A 26459-nucleotide genomic window follows, 5' to 3' on the forward strand; every position below is an offset into this window, starting at 1 on the left:
ACAACTGTCTTTCTGCCAATTTCAAATTCTTGGTGAAGGTCTTTCATTAGCTCAGTCTGGGCCTAATTACCCTTCCTGGTTCAGTGCTTTTAGGCTATTTGTGCACAATGTGTTTACCAGAATCCTATTCCTATGAATTGGGGGGATTGAAGAGCATCATTGTGAAACAGACAGAAAGTTCAAACCATGTCTACTCTACCTACACGAAGATGTTGTTGTGATTAATAAAATGCAAGTTAAAATTTTATTGGATTAACAATTTATTTCCATATTCTAATTTTTTATAGCTATTAACAGCATGGCTCTTATGTAGGGGTCCATTAACAATTTTTTTGATACTCCATGTTTTTCATACACAAATAATCAAAATACTCTTATTCTAGGGAAGAGACATTTACACAAGTATTTCTAGTACTTTAGGCTTTCTACAAAAATGAGAAAACACAGACACTAGATAGACTTGCTGACACATTTTCAAATTTGATAGTTTCTCATTTCAAAGCCAAATGCTTTCAGCTCAAAGAAAACGTGATTCCATCAGGCTAGAATTCTAGTTATTGGCTGTATTTTAAATTTATGTCTGCAGACTGAAAAACTAGGAATAGGTACACAGTATTAAACCCATTAAGAAGAAAACCACCTGTAGGCATTTACAGTGTAGAGTGTGAGAAATTATTCATCGTTTGTTGACCATCTCCACCTAGGGACATACTTTAGAGTAGTCATTCATTTTACAAACAGAGATAAAGGCCTACTAAATGCAAGGTTCAGGATAGATGTGCAGTACCCTGCAAACAAGACATCCAGGGTCCAGGTCCCCACTGAGCTTATACTAAAGCAAAAGAAACCATCAGATAAGGAATTGCCAGTCCATGTAATAAGTGTTATGATTGCTGTGGGAATACATAGGAGATTCTCTTCACTGAAATCTTGGATTTCCTGGAGGAAGTGATGTGTAAGCCCAAAGGTGAAGAATAAATAAAAGATAGCCGGACAAAGTGGCAGAGGAAAGAATGATGCAGGCAGAGGGAACACCATGTTCGAAGATCCAGAGGTGAGAAAGAAGATGGTGAGGTCAAGGAATTGAAGGAATTTCAGAATGTTTGAAGAGTAAGGTTGTTTTTTTTTTTAATTTTTATTTTTTTAAAGATACTTAGATTACATAAGTGTTACATAAAAATGTAGGGGATTTCCATATACCCCACTCCCCACATCTCCCACAACTTTCCCATGTTAACAACATCTTCATTAGTGTGGTACGATCACTGCAATTGATTAACACATTTTGGAGCATTGCCACTGAGTGAGGATTAAAATTTATATTGTGGTTTATACTCTACCACCCAATTCTATAGATTATGGCAAGATATATAATGGCCTGCATCTGTTGTTGCAATGTCATTCAGGACAATTCCCAAGTTCCAAAAGTGCCCCTGTATAAAACTTTTTTCCCTTTCCTGCCCTCCGAACCTCAGTGGCCATCGTCTCCTCATAAAAGACATAGTTTCTTCCCTTGCTAGAATCACAATAAGTCTATAGTAAAATATCAGTAAGTCTACTTTAGTCCCTAGTTCATTCCCCAATGCTAAGGATTCTGGGATGGCGATATCCACTCCACCTCTAAATGAGAGGGGCTGTAATCCCACAGGGCTGATGGATGGGACTCTCTTGCTTGCAGTTGTAGACTCTCTTGGTTCCTTGATATGGTAGTTGTCCATCATCACCTCCTTGTTAGTTGTCCTGGGTGAGACCAGTGAACTGGAGAGTAGGTGTTGCAACTCCTTTGAGATTCAGGGCCCAGCTGGCACATGGACAGCCCAGAGATTTAAGTCTCTTAGGTGTTATACCTACCAACTCTAGTACTAATATGGGTTCAAATAGAAGGACAGAAGAGACATGTGCAGGGATGTCCAACTCTGTCACACTGAGAAGCATAAATTCCAAAGTAGGGCCCACTGGCAAGGCACCTAACTCCTGAACTATCTCCCCTGACTATAGTCTCTTGATGTTCCCCGAGCCCTCAGGAGCCCTGCTATTTGGGGGTAGTAGCTACTTTAGTACTCAATGAGATCCTGCTGAGATGTGTGTAAGTATAACATCTGGAATGACCTCCTGACTCACTTTGAAGTCTCTTAGCCATATAAGCTCATTTGTTTTTAACTTTCCCTGCTTTTGGTCAAGGTCTTTTTCTAGTAGCATTGCTAGTGGAGGTTTAAGGTTAGCGAGAAGCTTCCATGGGTAAGATTTTGCTAAGTGGTTGCTGCAGAACAGTAAGGTAAGGGATTTAGGAGGTTTGCAAGAGCATGGTTAAAGCAAGGAACCATGAAATGGAGGTTGAAATGGAAAGGGAGAGAGGTCCCAAGAGCTGAAGACCTCAAGAACTGAGCAGTAACAAAGTTCATTGAAAAGTGAGAAGTTAAGAGCAGGTTCTGAAAGTCACAAAGCTGCAAAATGGGAAGCAATATAGGATACTGGTTAAAGTAATGAGCTGAGAAAGCACACAGACTTAGTTCAAGCCCTGCTCTGTTTCATGAGTATGATGTTGGGCATACTCTGTCATTCCCTCTAAACCTCACTTTCCTCATCTGTAAAAAAGGGGTAGGAAAATGCCTACTCATGTGGTTATTGAGGCACAGCATCAGGCAACAGTCTGGCTTGCCTCTCTGGCCAGCTCTGGCGCGAAGTAGGTACCGCTTCCGCTAGGGTAAGGGTGGCTGGTACGGGCGCTCTGCCCTCGGCCTGGTACGGGCGTCACCGCCCTCGGCCCGCCCTTCGGCCCTCCCACCGCACGTCATCTCATGCCCCCCCCTGCTTGCCGAGCCGACCGCCTGACCTTATAAGGGCATTCAGCCCGCCCGGACCAATAGGGAGCCGGGGCCAGCAACAGCCCTCCCTGCGCCGGCCTGCAGCGCCTCAGCTCCCATACCATAGATAGGCAAAAACCCCGTGCTCACCAATCAGCTCTCACCCCGCACTAGCCCCACCCCCGTTCCCTCGGGCTTATATTGTCAAACACTTCCTCAATAAATCGGATCTGCTCCATCAGCCAGTTTCCGTGGTCTGTCTCCTCTAGCCGGGCCGCATCGTCCTCGCCTCCTGCGACCCCACGAAGCCCCGCAGAGGCTTCAGTTATTATAAAGTGAAATATTTTTATTGTTAAGTAAGTTTTGCCATGTATACTTCATGGGATATGAAATGCACATACTAAAGTATTTGTGATGAATATGTACTATCAAGGAAAATACTCAATAAAATAGTGTTAAGTGTGAAAAGCAGAATTATAATTATGCTGTATTATCACATGATGGAAATATATAATATTCATTTAAAAAATCAAAATCTAGTCATAGAAACAATTTAGAAGATACATCAAAATGGTGGTAGGACCATAAATGATTTTCCCCATTTCTTGTCTCTCCCTTTTTTTCTTCAGAATTGCACTACTTATCTGCACACAATTGTACAAATAACTTCATATAAATGAAAAACATGCCCATGAAATGAGAGACTGGGTGGAAAACTTTCATTTACCACAGTGGCAGTGATATTTTCTGTCCTAAATCTCAGCAGCTGTGGGAAGTAATGCTGAGGAAAGGGATTAAAAAGGGAAAAGGAAATTAGAATGGAAGAGGAGAAGTAAGAGAAGGATATATAGGGTGGTGATGGGGACAATGGACACCCTTGTTTTCTGACTCTGGTGATGATCTCCTGATACTTACCCCTTCTTTTTAACACAGATAGAATGATGGTTACATGGGAAAGGTTATACTGCTGCAATAAATGTTCAGATCACTGTCAGCTGCATTTCCTTCTTGTAGTTGGAAATGAACTGTCAAGAGCTCAACTGGCCATGACCCCTGGGATCATAACCACAAGGAAGTGATAGCGTCCCCTTTCCTGCCAACTCCTTAATAGAAATAATGTCCTGTGTATTCTGGGTTCTGCAAATACAAAGGGCAAGTACAAAGTTTATGGGATTTGAGATTGCATGGGAGAATTTAGGGATAATTTTAATCCAGACTCCCTCATTCATGGATTAGGAAGTTTGAGAATTGGAGCAGTAAAATGTCTGCATAAGGCATGGAGTGGGTGTAGCTCACTGGATGAGCACCTGCTTTGCATGTACAAAGCCCTGGGTCCAATCCCTAGTACCCCACCACCCCCCTAAAAAAAAATGACTGCATAAGGCAACATACAATGCTAGCAGCAAATCTGGGTCAATTCTTCTTGCACAGTCTTGGCAAACTGGTCCTTCTTCTGGTCTGTTCCTGGAGACCTGATGGCAGGATTCTTAGGCTACCAGGAGAGTGCCTCCATTGGGTGACCCCAAATTTGTACTTAATACCTAGGAGTTCTCAGAGTGTAATCTGAAGGAAGGAGTTATCTAGAGAAGATTAGGGACTTCTCTCTTTCACATACTTCCAGGGAAGTAAATGATGATGATGATGATGATGATGATGATGATGATGATGATAGATAGATAGATAGCTAATATGTATGCAGTACTTATTTATTTTAAATGTTTTTATTTATTAATTTATTTAATCTTCTCAATATTCTTATGAGGTAGGAACAATTATTATCATCACTTTAGCAGCTGAGAAAACGGAGGCACAGAGAGGTAGAGAAGTTAAGTGACTGAAGTGACTCTACTAATAAATGACAAAGAATTTGAACTCAGACAGTGGCATCAGAGTCCTTGCTCCTAGTCACTATTCTGCTTAAGAGCTGGAGGGTGGAAAAGGAAGATAGAGACATGGAGAGAGCCAGAGAGGGGTGATAGAGACAGAGAGGGAGAAAGATGACAGGGAGAAAGAAAAGGGTAAGGAGTGGGAAGGGAGGAGGAAAAGGGATGGTGATACTTATTAAAGATCTGTATACTAGAAAATATATGTCTCCTCACAGAAATGAGATGATTTAGGGAAAAATTCTCTGATTTCTTTGTGGGAAACAAAATTTAATTGGAAAAAATCCAAGATTTTCTACTTACAATGAGTCTTGAATGTAAAATAAAAAAACTTAGTAAAGTGTTATGATGTTATCAAGATTTAGGAACACTAATTCTTATACCTAGAACCTAGGGCTACTGAAAGTCTTGCCAAGACCATGGAATTGGTGGGTTTCCAATCTTCTTCTTTGTGTTTTGGAGTCCAGGCAGATGGAAGAGTGGGAGTGTACACTGATGGAGAGGGAGAGGGCGTCTTTGTATTTATTGAGACTTGTTGGAAATTTCTGTATTTCGTAGCCAAAAAAGTTTATTTTAAAATTTCCTGATGAATAAACAATCCTGTTTATAAGATGATGTTTGGCAATATTTCCCTTATTTTTTTTAACTTTATAATATTTCTTTTATAAATTTGCTCTGGTATCTGAGAAAGTAATAAGCCTTATTGGCATTAAAAATAAGAGCAGAAAAAAAGAAAAAAAGAATGCACTTTCAATTAATGATTTATTTTGCTAGAAAGGTAACAATGGTTTAAGTGATATTTGGAATAAGCTGATATCTGAACTAACTAGTCATATCCATGATAAAGCTATGATCTGATATTCTGGTCAACTTGCCTAATTTTTGTGGCTTTGAAATCCATAGATTAACGCTCCAATTGTATTGGCTATTGTTTTAAGTCTGGACAGTCTGGTGGTAAATGGATGGAAATTCTCAAACCACTAGTGCTTGGCTAGATATGCCTTCACAAGAGTTTAGAGTAAGCAAAATCTATTTTTGTCCAGTTTCGCTAGGACTTTTATTTATTTATGTAGTACTGTCAAGCTTTCTCTTTGTTCTCATTCTTCATCTAAAACTACTTCAGATACTTCATTACACTCCAGCAAATATGAACACACAGGGTTATTTGAATTTTGACAAGAATCATAGCCTTAATATCAAGGGATAGAACATTTGTAGAAGTAAAATATGTGATAAAAAAAAATAGCATAAAGGCTAGGAAGTGTGAAATGGAAGTACAGTGTTGTAAGGTCCTTATACTTTAGGTGAAGTGGTGTGGTATTTCTTGAAAGCTTGAAGGTAGACTAATAAACTAAAGAGGCATACTGTCAACCCTAAGATGATTACAAAGAAAACAAAATTAAGATGTATAGCTAAGAAGCTAACTAAAAAGATAAAATTAAATAAAAAAATAATTCAAAAGAAGACAGAAAAAGAAGAAAAAAGGAGCAAAGAAAAGATGTCATAAATAGAAAACACATATTGCAATGAGAGATTTAAACCCAATAACATCAATAATAACATTAAATATAAAAGGTTTAAACACTCCAATTAAAAGGCAGAGATTGTCAAATTGGTTAAAGAAACAAAACAAGATCTCTATATGCTGTCTACAAAACAGATGGATTAAATGTAAAAGGATGGGTCAGTGGCATCATCAAGAAGGGGACATATGATGTCCCTGGAAAAATTTCCCCCAGAAACTAATAAGAGAATAAATCCTACTTGTTTTTGGAACTCTGGAGGGCAATACAGACTGGAGAAAGGCTCCACAAATGCTGAATTGAAAGAAAAAAAAAACACAACAAAAGAAGGTAGGACCTTTACAACTCAGAACTGCTAGTCTGGGACTCTCCCCCTCACTTGGTCCCATGTGGTTTAAGAGTCACATGGTAGTAGCACTTCAGTCCAGGCACCTCCTGCCATGGGCATGGGCCACAGTACACACTTACAGCAGTGATTTAGAACCCTACACAGAGCCATTCACAGCAGTGATTTAGAACCCCAAATAGGCAACATAGATTCTGGGCAGAGCCTAAGCAGTTGGTGAGTGTGTGCATACAAAAGGCTCCCCAGCATTTTCAGGGCTTGGAATTGTTCTGAATGACATTGCAATGCCAGACACAGGTCAATATATATCCTGCCAAAAGCTACAGAATTGATTGGGAGAGAGTATAAACTACAATGTTAACTATAATCCATGCTTAGTGGCAATGCTCCAAAATGTGTTCATCAATTGCAATGAATGTACCACACTAATGGAAGAAGCTGTTAATGTGGGGAAAAGTGGGATGTGTGGGGACTGGGCATATGGGAATCCTGTATATATTTTTTTACATAAAAGTTTTTGTAATATGTGTCTTTTAAAAATAAATAAAAATATATTTAGGAAAAAATTACTATAGTACATTCATCACAATTAATAAACTGATATTGGTACATCATTTTTAACTAAAAAAAAAAAAAGTTCCTCCAGGAAAAAAAAGAGACTCCTAGTGGAATTGTTGGAAAGTGGTTCAGGTATCTGCTCACTAATTACTGGACTACATAATGTAAAAAAAAAAAAGGGATTTTGAACACTGACTCCATCTAACTCCCTGGGGTGGGATACCTTAGCATGAAAGTAACTTGAAGCAAAAAAGCCCATGGAAAAAAGGGAAAAATTAACTTCTGTAAGGCAGGGTAGGCCCCAGGACTTAAAGCTGTAATGTGAAAAGGGGGCACTGAGCAAGGGAGAGCAGTTGAGTAAAGTTGCACAGGAGGGAAATCTGCAGAAAAACGGCCAGAACACCCCAGAACTTCTGGAGAAGAAATAGAGGAAAGAAAATCCTCTGGAGGTGAGATAATTGTGTACAAGACAGCAATTTTAAAAGTTGCACCACATGTCCTGGGAAAGAAACTGGTACAGAAGGCATAAGAAAATCTGAACAGCTAATTGTAGGGTACTCTAAAGGTTCAGTATAAGCTGGGCCATGCAATGGAGAAGAACCTTAACACACAGCCAGTCTACAATAACTCTAAGCAAAAGGGAGAAACTTACAGAGTTAGCACAGGAAAATAATCAGATGCCCAGACATGAGCAAAAAATCACAAGAACTTATGCTTCATTCAAGGGAACAAATTAAAACTTCAGAGGAAACACAGACTTGCAACAATTAATTAAAGAAGTTCAAATAAATATAAATCAGTTCAAGGAGTTGAAGGAAAATATAGATATAAGCAAACAAAAATGGATATAATGTTAAAGGTATTAAGAGCAAAAAGGAAATTTGTGAACAAAAAGAATTATAAAGTTTAAAAAGAAATATTGCATTACTTATGGGGATGAAAGACAATAATGGAGATTGAAAAGACACTAGAGACATACAACAGCAGATTTGAACAGTTGGAAGTAGGAATCAGTGAACTGGAAGACAGGACAATTGAAATCATACAGTCAGAAGAACAATTAGAGAAAAGAATAAAAAAAAAAAATAACCTGAGCAAAGTCTAAGGAGTTGTGTGACAGCATTAAGCATTCCAACATATGCATCATTGGTATTCCAGAAACCGAAGAGAAGGAGAAATGAACGGAAGGAATAAATATTTGAGGAAATAATGGCCCCAAATTTCCCAACTCTTATAAAGACATAAATATACATGTCCAAAAAGAACAACATCATGCAAACAGGATAAATCCTAATAGACCTGCTCCAAGACACATACTAATCAAAATGTCAAATGCCAAAGATAAAAAGAGAATTCTGAAAGCAGCCAGAGAAAAATGGTTCATTACTTATAAGAGATCCTCAATAAGACTAAGTGCTGATTTCTCATCAGAAACTTTGGAGGCAAGAAGGCAGTGATATGTTATATTTAAAGTACTGAAAGAGAAAGAAAAACTGCCAGCCCCAAATTCTTCATCCAGTAAACTGCTTAAAAAATTAGGGAGTGTTTAAGACATTCAAGGATTTGAAAAAAAAAACCCAAAAACTGAGAGAAATTCATCTCCAAAAGACCAGTCCTACAAGAATTGCTAAAGGGAATTCTTCAGGTTGAAAGGAAAAGACAAGAGAGGCTTAGAGAAGTATGGGTAACTAAAGAACAAATGCAAAACCCAATATGGCTGTATCCTCAGTATATAACTCTACTCTTTCTTTTCTATAAGAGTTAGAATATAATTGAATAAGAAATAATCATATTTCCTTATTAAAAACATGCAAAAAATAAAGAGGTAATGTGTGTCAAAAGCAACATAAAGAAGGGAAATAGAGGGATATAGGAGCAGGGAATGTGTATGCAATTTAAGTTACCTTTTTTTTAAAATACATTTTTTATTTTTTTTAAAGATACTTAGATTACACAAAATGTTACCAAAAAAAAAAAAAATAAGGGATTCCCATATGATCCACCCCCCACACCTCCCACACTTTCCCATATTAACAACTTCTTTTATTAGTGTGGTACATTCATTGGAATTGACCAACACATTTGGAGCATTGCCACTAAGCATGGATTAAAGTTTACATTGTAGTTTATACTCTCTCCCACTCAATTCTATAAGTTATGGTAGGATATATAATGGCTTGTATCTGTCATTGTAATGTCATTCAGGACAATTCCAAGTCCCAAAAAATGCCCCTATGTTACACCTTTTTCCCTCTCCCTACCTTCAGCACCTCTTATGGCCACTGCTTCCACATCACAGATATAATTTCTTCCATTGCTAGGACTATAATAAGTCTATAATAGAATACCAGTAAGTCCACTCTAGCCCATAGTTTATTCCCCAATCCTGAGGTTTCTGGGATAGTGATGCCCACTCCACCTCTAAATGAGAGGGGGGCCTTGATCCCATATGGCTGATGGATGGGACTCTCTTGTTTGCAGTTGTAGACTCTCTCAGTTCCTTGGTGTATTAATCAGCCAAAGGGGTGAAATACCAGAAGCCTGTGGCTTTTATAAATGGTATTTATTTGAGGTAGGAGCTTACAGATACCAGGTTATAAAGCATAAGTTATTTCCTTCACCGAAGTCTATTTTCACATGTTGGAGCAACATGGCTGCCAATGTCTGCCAGGATTCAGACTTCCTGGGTTCCTCTCTTCCTGGATTTTGCTTCTCTCTGGGCTCAGGGTTCCTCTCTTCCTGGGGCTTGCTTCTCTTTCCTCTGTGTGCTTACTTCCTGGGGCTCCAGCTTAAGACTTTGGCATCAAACTCCAAAAGGAAAACTTCAACATCAAAAACTCTCCAACTCTGTCCTTTGCCATGCCTTCTCTCTGTGAGTTCCCGCCCATCCCTTGGTGGGCAGGGACTCACCCTACTGATGTGGCCCAATCAAAACTAATCATAATTTAATCATGCCCAGGTACAGACCAGTTTAAAACATAATCCAATATCTATTTTTGGAATTCATAACAATATAAAACTGCTACACTTGGTATGGTGGTTGCTCATCCTCACCTCCTCATTAGTTGTCCTGGTAAGTTAATGGGTAGGTGTTGCAATTCTGCTAGGCTCAGGGTCCAGCTGCCACATGGATGACCCAAAGATTCAAGTCTCTTGGACGTACACCCACCAACTCCAGCACCAACTATAGGTTCAAATAGAAGGGACAGAAGAGGCATGTGTAGAGAAGTCACAACTGAGTCCAACTCTGTAACACTTGGGAGCACAAACTCCAAAGTATCGCCTACTGGCAAGGCACCTAACTCCAGAGCTATCTGCAATGACCATAGGACCTGGGTATCTCCAGAGCCCTCAGGAGACCCACCATAAGTTAAGTTATTATCTTTTCAAACTAGTGGGTTATGTGATCAGATTTTTTTAGTACAAACCTCAGGGTAATCACAAAGAAAGCAATTTAAAAATATGGAGAAACAGAAACAAGAGAAGGTTCAAACAGTTACATCACAAAAGATCAACTATACACAAAGGGAGGCTGTAATAAAGGAAAAGAGAGACAAAAAGATGACATATATAAAACAAAGGACAAAGTGGCTGAAGTAAGCCCTGTCTTATCAGTAATAACACTGAATATTAATGGATTAAATGCCCCAAATCAAAAGACATAGATTGGATAAAAAGCATGATCCATGGGAGCCTATGCGACTCTGTGGTTGAGCACTGGCTTCCCACATATGAGGTCCTGGGTTCAATCCCCAGTCCAGGTACCTCAAAAAAAAAAAAAAAGAAAAAAAAGAAAGAAAGAAAGTATACACAGAAAACATGATCCAGTGAAATGTTATTATTATTATTTTTTAGGATTTATTTATATTTATTTATTTCTCTCCCTTTCCCCCCCAACCTGATTGTCTGTTTTCTATGTCTATTTGCTGCATATTCTTTGTCCGCTTCTATTGTTGTCAGTGGCGCGGGAATCTGTGTGACTTTTTGTTGCGTCATCTTGCTGTGTCAGCTCTCCGTGTGTGCGGCGACATTCCTGGGCAGGTTGCACTTTCTTTCACGCTGGGCGGCTCTCCTTATGGGGCACACTCCTTGTGCGTGGGGCTCCCCTACATGGGGGACACCCCTGTGTGGCAGGGCACTCCCTGTGCACATCAGCACTGCGCATGGGCCAGCTCCACACGGGTCAAGGAGGCCTGGGATTTGAACCACAGACCTCCCATGTGGTAGATGGACACCCTAACCACTGGGCCAAGTCTGCCGTCGAAATGTTATTAATATGAGACTCACCTTAGACCCAAATACACAAATAGTGTGAAAGTAAAAGGATGGAAGAGGACAGTCCATGCAATAGAAACCAAAAGATAGCTGGGATAGCTGTACTAATATCAGACAAAATAGACTTTAAGACAAAATCTGTTACAAGGGACAAATAAGAACATTCTTTATTAATAAAAGGGAAATCCACCCGAAATAAATAACAGTAAATAACATTTATGCACTTAACCACAGTGCTCTGAAACACATGAGGCAAACACTACAAATTGAAGGGACAAGTAGACACCTCTATAATAATAGTTGGAGACTTCAATACAGCACTTTCATCAATGGATAGAACATCTACACAGAAGATCAATAAGGAAACAGAGAACTTGAACAATACGATAAATAAACTAGAACTAACAAACATATACAGAGCACTGCACCCCCAAAGAGCAAAATACACATTCTTTAGTGCACATGCATCACTCCCCATGATAGTCCACAAGTTAATCACAAAACAAGTGTCAATAAATTTAAAAAGATTGAAATTATACAAACCATCTTCTCAGGCCACAATGGGTGAAGCTAGAAACCAGTAAGAGGTGGAGAACTGGAAAATCCACAAATATGTGGAATTAAACACACCCCTGGACAATCTATAGGCCAAAGGAGAAATCATAAGGGGAATCAGGAAATATTTGAGATGAATTAAAATGAGAACACGAAATATCAAACCTTATGAGGTAGAGTGAAAGCAGTACTGAGAGGGAAATTTAGAGCACTAAATATTTACATTAAAAAAGAAGAAAGATTTCAAAGTCAGAGACTTAACTACTCACCTTTTGGAACTAGGAAAAGAACAGCAAACTAAACCCAAAGTGAACAGAAGTAAGGAAATATTACAGCAGAAATAAATGAAATAGAGAATAAAAATGAGAAAATTACCTCTTATTTTTTTAATGTAACATTTTGTGTGATCTATGTATCTTTAAAAAAAAGACAGAAAAAAGAAAAAAAGATCAAGTCAAAATATATATATGTAAAAAAGAGAGACTTAACAAACCCAAAAATTGGTTGTTTAGGGAAGCAGCTGTGGCTCAATCAGTTGGGCTCCCGTCTACCATATGGGAGGCCCTGGGTTCATGTCCCGGGGCCTCTTGTGAAGGCAGGCTCGCCCGCAAGCTGCAGAGCGCCACCCAGCCCGCAGATGCTGCTGAGAGCCGACTCAGCAAGGTGATGCAACAAAAAGGAAGACAAGTAAAACACAGAAGAGCGTGCAGTGAATGGACACAGAGAGCAGACAACAAGCAAGCTGTGGGGGGAGAGGATAAATAAAAATAAATATAGGCACACAAGAACACACAGCAAATGGACATAGAGACAGACAGCAAACAAGCTGTGGGGGAGGGGGAGTATAAAAAAGTTGGTTCTTTGAAAAGACCATTAAAATAGGCAAAACTTAAGCTAGACTGACAAAGAACAAAAGTGAGAGGACATGAATAACTAAAAACTGAAATGAAAAGCGGGGCAATATTAGTGACCCCGCGGAAATAAAAAGGCTCATAAGAGAATACTATGTGTAGCAGTTTGATATAGTTATGAATTCCAAAAACAGATATTGGATTATGTTTGTAATCTGGTCTGTACCTGGGCATGATTAAGTTATGATTGCAGCTTTGATTAGGCCATGTCATTAGGGTGTTAAGTTCCCACCCACCCAGATAAAAGACATGGCAAGTTACAGAGTTGGAAGCATTTCGATGTTGGAGTTTTTATTTGGAGTTTGATGCTGGGGTCTTGATCTGGAGCCCCAGGAAGTAAGGACAGAGAGGAAAGAGAAGCAAGTCCTGGGAAAAGAGACCTGAGCCAGGAGAAGAACAAAGAGGAATAGAGACAGCTCCTTAGACATGGCAGAAACCCCGGGGAGAGAGAGACAGAGCCATTCCCCTGTCTATAGCTGACCTTGTGAAGAGAGGTAAAGCCTAGAGAGCCTCATAGTCTACAGCTGACCTTGTGGAGAAAACAGAGGACCTGAGCCCGGAGAGAAGCAAGACTTGGGAAGAGAGGAACCCCGGAAGCCTGAACTCTGGCAAACATTGCCACCCATCTTGCTCCAACATGTGGAAATAGACTTCGTTGAGGGAAGTATATTATGTTTTATGGCCTGGTTATCTGTAAGCTCCTACCCCAAAATTACCCTTTATAAAAGCCACCAGATTTCTGGTATTTTGCGTCAGCACCCCTTCGACTGACTAATATACTATGCAAAACTGTATGCCAACAAATTAGAAAATCCAGACAAAATAGACAAGTTCCTAGATGCATGAAACCATCTACATTGTCTCAAGAAGACAGAAGATCTCAACAGACAAATTTTTAGTAAAGAGATTAAATCAATCATCAAAATCTCCCAACAAAGAAAAGCCCAGCACCAGATGATTTCATAGGTGAGTTCTACCAACACTCCAAGAAGAATGAACAACAATCCTGGTCAAACTCTTCTAAAAACTGAAGAGGAGGGAACACTCCCTAACTCATTTTCTGAGGCCAACATCAGCCTCATACCAAAGCCAGATAAAGATACCACAAGAAAAGCAAATTACAGACCAATATACCTTATGAATATGGATGCAAAAATCCTCAACAAAATACTAGCAAACTGAATCCAACAGCAAATTAAAAGATTTATATGCCATGATTGAGAGGGATTTACTCTAGGTATGCAAGGGTGGTTCCACATAAGAAAATCAATTAACGTAATATACCACATTAGCAGAACAAAGAAGAGAAAACCACACATAATCATCTCAATTGCTGTAGAAGAGGCATTTGACAAAATCCAGCACCTCTTTTGGATAAAAACACTTAGAAAACTAGGAACAGAAGGAAATTCACCAACATGATAAAAGGCATATATGAAAAACCACAGCTAACATCCCACTTAATGGTGAAAGATTGAAAGCTTTCCTTCTATAATCAGGAATAAGATAATGTTTTACACTGTCACAACTGTTATTCAACATTGTACTGAAGGAATATGGGCAAGGAAGCAAATCTTAAAACAGTGCCAAAGAGAATTTACAATACGACTGATAGTAAATATTTGAAAATGGATAGAGGTGATGGGAACACATATTGTGAGGGTAATTAACAGTGCTGAATTGTGTGTACAATTGTGGTTGAAAAGAGAAGTTTTGGGTCGTGAATGTGACTAGAAGGAAAGATAGAGGACAAAACATGGGACTGTATAACATAGTGAACCAGTTGTGGATGAGGTCTGTGGTTAATAGTATGAATATAAGAATGTTCTTTCTTGAATTATAACAAATATACATCATTATTAAAGTGTTAATAATAAGGTGGTGTAGGGGAAAATACAACTAATGCAAATTATCAACTATGATTAACAGTAATATTATAATTTTTTTTCTTCAGTTGTAGCAAAGTACTATACCAATGCTAACAGTCAATAATAGGGGCACATAAAAGGTAAGCGGATTTTTGTATTTGTTTTGAAATGAAAGTAAACGTCCATACAAAAACTTGTACATGTATCTTTATGCAGCTTTATTTGTAATAGCCAACTACTTGAAACAACCCAAATGGACTTCAAAAGGTGAATGGATAAGCAAATTGTGGCATATTTCTGTAATGAAATACTACTTACTAATAAAGAGTAACAAGAAATTGATGAATGTCACAACATGGAAGAATTTCAAAATAATTATATTGAGTGAAAGAAGTCAAACAGGAATACATACTGCACGATTTCATGTTTATAAAATCCTAGAAAATGCAAACTAATCTATGCTGAGAGAAAGAACAATGGTTTCCTGGAGAGGGAGGAGAAATTGGATGGATTACTAAGGGGTATGATGAAACTTTTGGAGGTGATCAAATGTTAATTATTTTGATTATGGTGTGTGCAGATACCAAAATTGGTGGAATTGCAGCATATAAAACATATGCAGTTTACTATGTTAATTATATCTCAATAAAGATTTTAAATAAGCAAGCAGGAAGCAGAAGGTGGAGAAAGATGTTTTGGGGCCTTTCCTGATGCTCCTGCACTTTAATCCAGTAGACTTTCATGTGCACTGTCTAAATCCAAGGTTGGCTCTATTTTGTTGTCAGAGAAAATAGCTATTTTCAATCCAGGTTTCCTGTTTGGCAGGCTTCTCAATATACTATGTATTTATTTCTAATGGACCAACTGTTTCCCTGTTACCTTGCTTACGAGTTCCCAAGTTGGAACTGGCAGTACCCTGGAGTTAAGCTCATTGCTCCAAGTACCAGAGTATGAGGTATGAGGCAGCCCAAAGAGTTCTTAATTTTAATCATATTTCTCCCCCAAATGAAATATATAACCTGTGTCAATGCTTCAGAACACGGAGGATGAACACAGATGGTAAATCAAATTTAGGGAGGAGGATTACTCTATATAACTCCTAAATGCCAATTTCAAAACACTAGATGGCTCCCCTCATGTATTTTAGATTGGAGTTAAAAATAGGGCTCCTCATCAGAATTATTGAGAAAGATGACAATCATTTTTCAAGGAACGGGTGCATCCATATGGGCTTTTGCTGATGAAGGAAAGCAAAATTGAGTTCAGGCGGAATAAAACACTCTAAGGGAATGTTAAAACTTTTTATTGTTCTTTTTCATTAAGGCTAATATACTCCATGGGGAGCTTAATAAGTTGGTTGCCATTGAAGGAATCAGGGATATGTTTTTTAAAAATGGGCATATATTATTTCAGAAAAGAAACAGCAAATTTTTTTTTTAAACTTGTAATTTGATGGTTGCTGTGATAATACGGTTCATAAAAGGGAAAGCTGGCATTGCCAAGCTTATCTTTTGCTGAGATCCTAAGTGTGTTTTGGAACCAGGTTTGTAGAGCTTAATTTTCTAAACAGATCAGATATGCATGGGCTGACAGCTTAGAGAACCCGATGGAGAAGAAAAGGCAGAGGTTTGGAAGTAGTCTTTCTCAAATATTGCTAGATGTGTGAATTTACCTCATTTTTATCATCTGTAAAATGGACATTCAGTAAATGTTAGTTCCTTTATGCCCACTAATGGGCAGTCTTCACTGTCTTTTTGTGTTTAATAGAAAAATATACATCTGTATTTACAGGGTTCCTTAGAGTTTACAAAGTATTTTCACATGTACGAGTGATTTGTAATAGTTTTTTAAAAAGCAACACACCTCTTCTTGAAATGAAATATTATATGGAAGCTCAGTATGTAAGAAAATATAAAAGTGGATTTTTCTCTGATCAGGTGGGTGGGGCTTTAATTCTTTTTTTAAAAAAAGATTTATTTTTATTTCTTTCTTTTCCCCCTCCCCCTGCTCATTGTTTGCACTTGCTGTCTGCTTTCTGTGTCTGTTCATTGTGTGCTCATCTTCTTTTTTGGGAGGCATGAGGAACTGAACCCAGGACCTCCCATGTGGGAGACAGGTGCCCAATCATTTGAGCCACCTCTGCTCCCTGCTTATTGTGTCTCCCATTGTGTTTCCTTGTTGTGTCTCCTCATTGCATCATCTTGTTGTGTCATCTTCTTGTGTCAGCTTGCTGTCTTGCTTGTTTTCTTTAGGAGGCACCAGGAACTGAACCTGGGACCTCCCATGTGGTAGGTGGGGACCCAACTGCTTGAGCCACATCTGCTCAACTTTTCTTTAGGCATGTTATTCTGAGAGACAATCTGGTTTGATTGCAAGGTGCTATAGTGATGGACAACAGGGACATTTTTCCCAGATGGTCTGTTGGTTCACTGAGTTGTCAACTTTTCTGTCTCCATTTCCCTAACTCTAAAATAGTTCTATTAGTTAATAACAGTCTCCCTTCTGTTTTCAGGGATACCAGGAAATGGACTCAAGTTTACTGTATGAATCATTATGCAAGCCAGAGAGAAATAATGAACCCAATTTGAAAATGGATGTGGGTAAAGAAATATCTTTTCATCTTGAATAAGCCAATATTTTCCTTGATGCCAATTTTTATAAGAAATCTTGGCTTAGTGACTAATAATGGAGTTCTACCTTTTGGATTGAAAAAAAGAAATTGCTAGTGTAGTGGCCCACAGGAAATTTTTCTGAAATAAATGAACCCTTATTCTCCAAGGTTGAGGTGATGACGATAACCCCTTGAGAAGATGATGATAACCCCTTCCCAGAAAATAGTCACACCCAAAGCATCTCCTTCAAACTCCACAGAGATGAATGATTCCTGTACCAGCTTATAATGATTACAGCTGTACTAGGCCTGCAGATTGCTGTGTTGTGATAAGTAGGTCATTTATATTGTGACCCTTTGGTGCTTTGACTCCTGACTTCAGCTCCCTGTTAACTAGGCGATTCAATAGGAATTTTAGAGCTTGTTTGTTAGTCTCTGCTGGGCAAAGAATCTAACTGTGGGAGGGCTTTTTTTGTGTGTGTGCAAGGATCTGATTATCTAAGATGGATGATTCAATCATTTGTGTCTCCACCTCCTCCCTTCTGTTGCCTGATTTTAGCCATCAAGGAGAAGAAGAGAAGAGGCACAGAGGACTTCATCTGGGTTGGCAGCTTTTGCAGATTTGGTACAAGAACTGTTGTATACAGTTCCTGGGTTGGGTAATGATTTTTAAGTCTCCAAATTTTTCATATGTATGTGTGTATATATATGTGTGTATATATATGTGTGTATATATATATATATATATATATATATATATATATATATATGTGTCAGATCCTTGGAAGAAGATAGCTAATCTTTATTTTATTTTATTTTTTTAAAAAAGATTTATTTATTTCTCTCCCTCCCTACCCCCACCCCGGGTGTCTGTTCTCTGTATCTATTTGCTGCGTCTTCTTCTTTGTCCACTTCTGTTGTCAGCGGCATGGGAATCTATGTCTCTTTTTGTGCGTCATCTTGTTGTGTCAGTTCTCCGTGTGTGCGGCACCATTCCTGGGCAGGCTGCACTTTCGTGCTGGGTGGCTCTCCTTAAGGGGCGCACTCCTTGTGCGTGGGGCTCCCCTACGCGGGGACACCCCTGCGTGGCACTGCACTCCTTGCGCACATCAACACTGCACATGGGCCAGCTCCACGTGGGTCAAGGAGGCCAGGGGTTTGAACCGTGCACCTCCCATGTGGTAAACGGACGCCCTAACCACTGGGCCAAGTCCACTGCCTAGCTAATCTTTATGTTCATCTAGGAAAGTAACCCTAGATATTGGAATTTTATGGATCAGGAAAATTAAAAAACAATTTTGGGGTAAATAGAAGGTTACCTATTCCCTATTCTTTCAAATTAAGGTCTTTTAAAAAACTACTTTTGTCTTCTATCATTATTATTTCATTTAAAAAATGACCTTCAAATGCCTATCCCTTCAGAATGAAGGAAGCATATAATCCCCAACAAAAGGAAAATCCTTTAAATTTAATAAGTTTGACTTCATGAAAAAATTCATTACATTCTCTTCATTTTTCTCATTTTGCTGTGGAATTGCAGGAACTTTGAGGTGGATTAAAGTTTGAGAACCCCAGCTCTAAAGACTCCTGGAGCACTAGGGTAGAACCCTTAAGGAAGTGATTTCACGAATAATCAATAATCTCTTCAGGAGTAACAGTTTCACAATCTCTGCAGGGGCTAATTATTAATATGAGATGCTCAGCACACTGTCATTAAGAAATTAGAGCCTTTCATGTTTTTAGTTGTCTTCTTGGTTTCAGGGAGGTATCAGAGGGAGGAAAGAAGTAGAGAGTATCACCTCACTCATAGATCAGTGACTGCGTTTAATATAAACTGAACACATGGGGAGACAGGGAAAGGGAGCCCTGCCATTTTGAACCTGCCCTGTGAAAGAGAGGACCCCAGGATCTGCTAGGAGCTGACCTTTGGTGAGAAAGCATCTCTGACGATGCCTTGCTTTGGACATTTTCACAGCCTTGGAACTGTATGCTTTTACCCCTAATAAATTTCCCATTATAAGAGTCAACCCATTTCTGGTATTTTTGCATCAGCAACTTTAACAAACCAGTACAGGAGAAAATGTGTTCTCCTCCCTGCAGTATGGGCATTGCCATTGACCGCGTCAGTATCAGCTGGGATGGGAGAACGGTCACTGTTACAGCATCGACATAGTCTTGACAGAATCAAGGCCAGGTCAGTCCATGTTAGGGAAATAGGACTGTCAGAGGCACCAAGGTCAGAAGGGCAGAAAGCAGGGTGCCAGAGGGCAGAGGAGGGCTTTAGTGATGACTAGAAGAACATTTGACTTGATTCTGCCCAGAGATGGGAGAAGCTTTGGAGAGCTCCATTTCCAGGACTCTACTTATAGGGCTGCAGAGTCAAAAACCATTTTTGTGTCCATTACTATTGTTACTCATATTCCTTGATTGTTCTTGCTCTGATTATTGTGCAGGAAAAGCTACAGATGGATGATTGACAATTGGCAGATTAAAAAAAAATTAATGTCCCCGACTTTTAAAAAAATCATGGTAATATATATAACAGAATTTCCATGTTAACCATTCTTAAGTGTTTACTTCAATGATATTAATTACATTCACGTGTTGTGCTACCATCACCACCATCCATTACCAAAACTTTTTCATTATCCCAAATAGCTCATATAATATGACTTTCAATCAACTAACCGTCTGGAGAGTGAAGTTGGAATGAACTGAGGCAAAAACTGCTTGGCTTTGGATCCTGGCTGCCAGAATTCATTTTCTTTAGAGATGAAAATATATTAAGAAAATTAAAACATTTACACCCTCCCCCTGCAAAGTAAAACACACAGTGCTGAGCCTAAGGTATAAATCACCTAAATGTTAATCTTCTTTTCTGTTACATTTCCTATCCTATCAATGCTCAGATATACTTCAATATTTGGGACTCTTTATTCCCAAGAAATCTGTTTATTTTTCAAACAGGGAAAGGTGGTAAAAGGTCTCTTCCTGAAAGTTTAGATCCAGAACTCAGAATTCAAAATACCAGCCTATTTGAGACTACTCAGAATTGTTTTTAATAGGAAGAATTTCTAAATTAAAATGATCCTTACAAGATACAATCCCAACCGAAATAGTCATCTATACATATATTCACTAAAAGATATAGATGAGTATTCTCAGAGCATTGTTTGTAAGAGTAATATCCATTAATAGTAGAATGGATAAATCAATTGTGATATCATCTTGCAATGGAATAGTATATAGCAAAGAGAAAGATTGGTCTATAACTTCATAATGCAACATGAATAAAGATAACAATCTTCAGTGAAAGAAGGTGTATAGAAGTGTACATACTGTTTAATTCATTTATGTAAAGTTAAAAAACAGGTAAAACTCATGTGTGGTGTTAGAAGTCAGGATAGGGGTTTACCTTTGTGAAGGCTCTATTAGGGTTCTCTAAGGAAAAGGAATCAACAAGAGAGACCTTTAAATAGTAAAGGATTTTTTTTTTTTTTGGATTTTTTTTTTATTGACTTTGTAATAATATTACATTAAAAATATATATGTGAGGTCCCATTCAACCCCACCCCCCCACCCCCCCCCTCTCCCCCCCCAACAACACTCGTTCCCATCATCATGACACATCCATTGGATTTGGTAAGTAGATCTTTGGGCACCTCTGCACCTCATAGACAATGGTCCACATCATGGCCCATACTCTCCTCCATTCCATCCAGTGGGCCCTGTGAGGATCCACGATGTCCGGTGATCACCCCCGAGGCACCATCCAGGGCAGCTCCACGTCCCAAATACGCCCCCACCTCTCATCTCTTCCTGCCCTTCCCCATACCCATCGTCCACCATGTCCACTTTTCCCAATCCAATGCCACCTCTTCTATGTGGACATTGGATTGGTTGTGTCCATTGCACCTCTATGTCGAGAGGAGGCTCAGATTCCACATGGATGTTGGCTGCCATCCTCCCATTTTCAGTTGTAATCACTCTAGGCTCCATGGTGTGGTGATTGTCCTTCTTTAACTCCATCTTAGCTGAGTGTGGTAAGTCCAATAAATCAGATTGTAGGTGCTGGAGTCTGTTGAGGCTCAGGACCTGGCTATCACATTATCAGTCCAGAGATTCAAATCCCCTAACTATATCTTAAACCCCAACGTTAACTGCACCTCCAGCAGATTAGTATGAAAGTCTTATGAAGGGAGATCCCATCTGAGTCCAGATTCATCACACATAAACACCATTTCCAGAGAGGGGCCATCTGCCCTGGTAGTAAACCCCATCGGCCATGACCATAACTCTCATGGGTCTCTTTAGCCTTCATAGGAACCAATATCTGGGGGTTGTATCTGCTTTATCTGTCTCTTTGACTCTGCTCAGTTGTGCATGAGGGCAATCCTTCTGCCAGCCTCCAGACTCTTTTTTAGAAACTCGTAGCCATATAAACTCATTTCTCCTTTCCATTTCCCCCTTACTTTAGGTCAAACAGCATTTTAAAGTCATGTTGTTTTATGTAGACATGGATATTCTGTTGATCCGCATTGAACCTTCCATATAAGGTCCTTTTCCAGTTGCATCATCAGTTGGTATTTGATAGTGGTCCCTCGTTGCCAGGGAGGCTCATCCCCGGGTGTCATGTCCCACGCTGGAGGGAAGGCATTGCAATTACATGCTGAGTTTGGCTTCGAGTAAATAGTAAAGGATTTTATAAAATTCTCTCACATGACCATGGGAATGCACAAACCCAAATTCCACAGGCAGGCTGCAAACTGGAGGCTCCAATGAAGATCCTTGATGAGTTCCCAGGAGACACAGGCTGTCTGAAGTTAAGCTGGAAAATTCTCTCTGAATGCTGAAATCGCTTCCCCCTTTAAGGCATTCAACTGATTGGATAAAACATCACTTATTGCTGACAGCAATCTCCTTGGTTGATTCTAGATACAATCAGCCATTTATGCAATAAACTCACTGATGACTAAGGTCCATAAATGCTCTTTTATTAAAATTAGCCTAGTGCTTGCTTGACCAAACACCTGGGCATAATTACCTGGCCGAGTTGACACATTAGCCTAACCATCACAAGGGAGAAACAGTACAAGGGGGCTTCCAGGTACAGGTAATGTTTAGTTTTGTGATCTAAATGCTGGATGCGTTGATGTGTTTACTTCGTGAAAAGCTTTTAGTTCTAAGTTTGATTTGTGCGTTTTTCTGGGTGCATTTTATACTTCAGTAAGAAGTTAAGAAATGATCCCTGTGGCAGTTTGATGTTATTTTGAATTCCAAAGAGAGATATTATGTTTTTAAACTGTTTTTTTCCTCTGGGTGTGATACCACTTTGATTGTATTAAACTCAGAGGTTTCACTTTTACTTAATATTTTTTATTTTAATTTTTTAAACTTTATTTTGTACATGTAATAGTTAAAAATAAAAAGAAATATAGTTGAATAAAAACATTTCTGAAATAAATGTACTGGATACTTATAAATTTTTTTTTTTTTTTAAATTTTAATTAAAAAATTTTGTTAAATCAAGATTAAATCAGGATTAGGGCTTTGATTTGACCACGTTATTAGGGCATGCAGGTTTGAGTCCCTGCCTACTTGGTGGGCTGATAAAACACACTCTCACATGGAAGAAGACACACGGGAGAAGAACACAGAGGAATAGAGATGGCTCATTAGACATGGCAGAGGCCTCAGGAAGAGAGATGAGCCTGATAGTCTACAGCTGACCTTGTAAAGAGACCAGAGCAGCTGAGCTGGGAAAGAAACAAGCTCCGGGGAGAGAGACAAGCCTTATGCCAGCCTACAGATGAGATCAGAAGAAGCTGGGACCATGGAGCCTTAAGGCTGAACCCTTGCAGACATCACCCACCATTTTGTGCCAACACGTGACCAATAACTTCGGGTGAGAAAGTACCTCCTATGGTACCTTGAGTTGGACGCTTTAGAGCCTTGTGACTGCAAGCTTCTATTTCAAATAAATGCCCTTTATAAAAGCCAACAGAGTTCTGGTACTTTGCATTAGCACCCCTTTTGGCTAACTAATACAATCCCTTTTCATGTTACAGCAAACCTCTGAGGAAAATACCCAGAATTTAATATTATTTTTTTTAAAAAAAAAAGGAGAAGAGAACTCAAGATAAAATATATCCAATAACTTGGATTTTTTTTGCATCATCAAGAAGTTTGACCGCTTACCGTCACAGGAATTGATTATGTAAATCAGTAAAGGGAATTGACTTCAATGATAAGTGTGAATGAACAATCAGAGAAGGAGAAGATACTCTTAAGGCTTGATAATGGTCTCTAAACACATTACATTCTTTTGAAGCAAATGATCAGTACTTATAAAATGAATTCAAAAGAGGCAGTTGTAAAAACTTCACATTCATGGAGATTTCAACTGTAGATGCCAAAGCAATGTCTAATTTTTTGCATGGCAGTGGCATTGCAGATAAAGTTATACTTTTTTTAAAAAGGGCATGTGGAAATGGTAAGGTGATGGTCTTCTTCTTTGGAGTGCTAAGTTTCCATTTCATGGGACAGCCTCATTTGTCCCTCAGCTCCTCCATCTAATGGTTTTTGGAGCAGGTTTGGTGAGCTCTCAAGAGTTGCTTGGAGCGGCAGACTTGGCCCAGTGGTTAGAGTGTCCGTCTACCACATGGGAGGTCCGCAGTTCAAACCCCGGGTCTCCTTGACCCATGTGGAGCTGGCCCATGTGCAGTGCTGATGCGCGCAAGGAGTGCCGTGCCACACAGGGGTGTCCCCACGTAGGGGAGCCCCACACGCAAGGAGTGCGCCTCATAAGGAGAGCTGCCCAGCGCAAAAGAAAGTGCAGCCTGCCTAAGAATGGCGCCACCCACATAGAGAGCTGACACAACAAGATGACGTCAACAAAAAGAAACACAGATTCCCGTGCCGCTGACAACAACAGAAGCGGACAAAGAAGACACAGTGACTGGACACAGAGAACAGACAACTGGGGTGGTGAGGGGGAAGGGGAGAGAAATAAATAAATAAATTAAAAAAAAAAGAGTTACTTGGGATGCTTCAGGGAAGGAAACATTGGGAGAATACAGGATGGGAATGACTTCTAAACTTTTATACTTATTTGTAGCTGGAGTTCTTGGATAAATAATTGTACATATCTGGCTAGACTTTTGGGACTCATTGGAAGTTTGCTCCTTCCACATATTGTAAATATTTCTCAAAATATTTCTATATCTTCTTAATCATGATGCCCAATATACTATTGCTTTTTATTCAAATCTGTCTGCTCTTTACTTATCTAAACTATTCTGATGTTTCTTAGGATTGAGCAATATGCTCTGGTAGAGTTCAGACATGGGAAGAAGCCAGGCCTGTGTTAGCCAAGGTCAAACTTTGGCAACAGTGTAGTGAGTCAGATGTAGCTATGTGCCAGGAAGGCAGTAATTAAGGTGAGGTGGGATTATGAAGCCAGGTAGATCAATCAGGAACAGGTGTAGTGGGCCTACAGTAAATTTCTGTTGGGCATAAAAAATAGTTGAAATCAGTCAAGATCCAACAAATACTGAATGTCAATGTACAAGGTCAGACACCAGACATGAAAGGCAGAGAGTTAATGAAATGTATCCCCATTAGATACTTTTAAATATTCTAGTTTATGTGCAACTTGCTGTGTTTAACTTTCTATAAGTTTCTATAAGTTTACATATGACTCTGTGAGGTGTTATATTAGTCAGTTTTTGCTGCATAATAACTACACTTCTATGGCATACAATGATAATTAGTTATTTCTTGTTCATAGGTTTGCTGGTACTCGGGCTGTGGGCCAAGTTCAGGTTTCCCCTATGTGTCTATAAGACCAACATCATCCTCATATCAAAGCCAGGTAAAGGTACCACAAGAATAGAAAATTACAGACCAATATCCCTTGTAAATATGGATGCAAAAATCCTCAACAAAATACCTACAAACTGAATTCAACAGCACATTAAAAGAATTATACCCCATAATCGAGTTGCATTTATCCCATGTACACTGGCCTTAGTAAAAGGGTGATGTGATGTTTGCATCATAGAATGAATTAGGGAGTGTTCCTTTCTCTTCAGTTTTTTGGGAGGAGTTTGAGCAGGATTGGTGTTAATTCTTCTTGGAATATTTGGTAGAATTCCCCTGAGAAGCCATCTAATCCTGGGCTTTTCTTTGTTGGGAGGTTTTTGATGGCTTATTCATTCTTTTTACCAGTTATTAGTTTGTTGAGATCTATTTTCTCTTGAGTTATTATAGGCAAGTTGTGTGTTTCTAGGAATTTGTCCCTTTCATCTAGGTTATCTAATTTGTTGGCATACCCTTGTTCATAGTATTGTCTTATAATTCTTTTTATTTCAGTGGGGTCAGTAGTAATGTCCCCCTTTTCGTTTCTGATTTTAGGTATTTGTGTTATCTCTCCTTTTTTTTGGTCAGGCTAGCTAAAGCTTTGTCAAGTTTATTGATCTTTTGAAAGAAATTTTGGATTTGTTGATTCTATTGCTTTTTTATTGTTTCATTTATCTTCACTCTAATCTTTATTTCCTTCCTTCTCCTTGCTTTGGCTTTAGTTTGTTCTTCTTTTTCTAGATCCTCCAGTTTTGAAGTTATATCTCTGATTTGAGATCTTTTTTTATGTAAGCATTTAGAACTATAAATTACCCTCTGAGCACAGTCTTTGCTGCATCCCATGTATTTTAGTATGTTGTTTTCCATTTTCATTTGCCCCCAACATTTCCTAATTTATCTTGTGATTTCTTCTTTGACCCATTGGTTGTTTAATTTCCATGTTATTTGTGAGTTTTCCATTTCTCCCTCTGTTATGGATTTCTAGCTTCATTCCATTGTGGTCAGAGAAGATACCTTTTATAATTTAAATATTTTTAAAATTTATTGAGACTCATGTTGTGTCCTAACATATAGTCTATCCTGGAGAATGTTCCATGTGTACTAGAATATAATGTGTTTTATGCTGTTGTTGGGCGAAATGTTCTGTATATGTCTGTTAGGTCTGATTGGTTTAAGTATCATTCAAGACTTCTATTTCCTTATTGATCTTCTGTCCAGATGTTCTATCCATTGTTGAGTTGTGTACTGAAGTCTCCAACTATTAA

The 26459-nt window shown here is 38.9% G+C and overlaps 1 long non-coding RNA gene across 1 annotated transcript in view; it reads left to right on the plus strand.

The window, feature by feature from the left end:
* Positions 1 to 17664, plus strand: part of LOC131273536 (uncharacterized) — an 86131-nt gene extending 68467 nt beyond the window's left edge. Inside the window, exons 3-5 of the long non-coding RNA XR_009180788.1 lie at positions 14810 to 14863; positions 17236 to 17323; positions 17503 to 17664. This is a non-coding gene — a long non-coding RNA (uncharacterized lncRNA). The remainder of the gene's footprint in view (positions 1 to 14809; positions 14864 to 17235; positions 17324 to 17502) is intronic.
* Positions 17665 to 26459: the final 8795 nt, after the last annotated feature.

This window comes from Dasypus novemcinctus, chromosome 15, assembly GCF_030445035.2.
Source record: "Dasypus novemcinctus isolate mDasNov1 chromosome 15, mDasNov1.1.hap2, whole genome shotgun sequence".
NCBI lineage: Eukaryota > Metazoa > Chordata > Mammalia > Cingulata > Dasypodidae > Dasypus > Dasypus novemcinctus.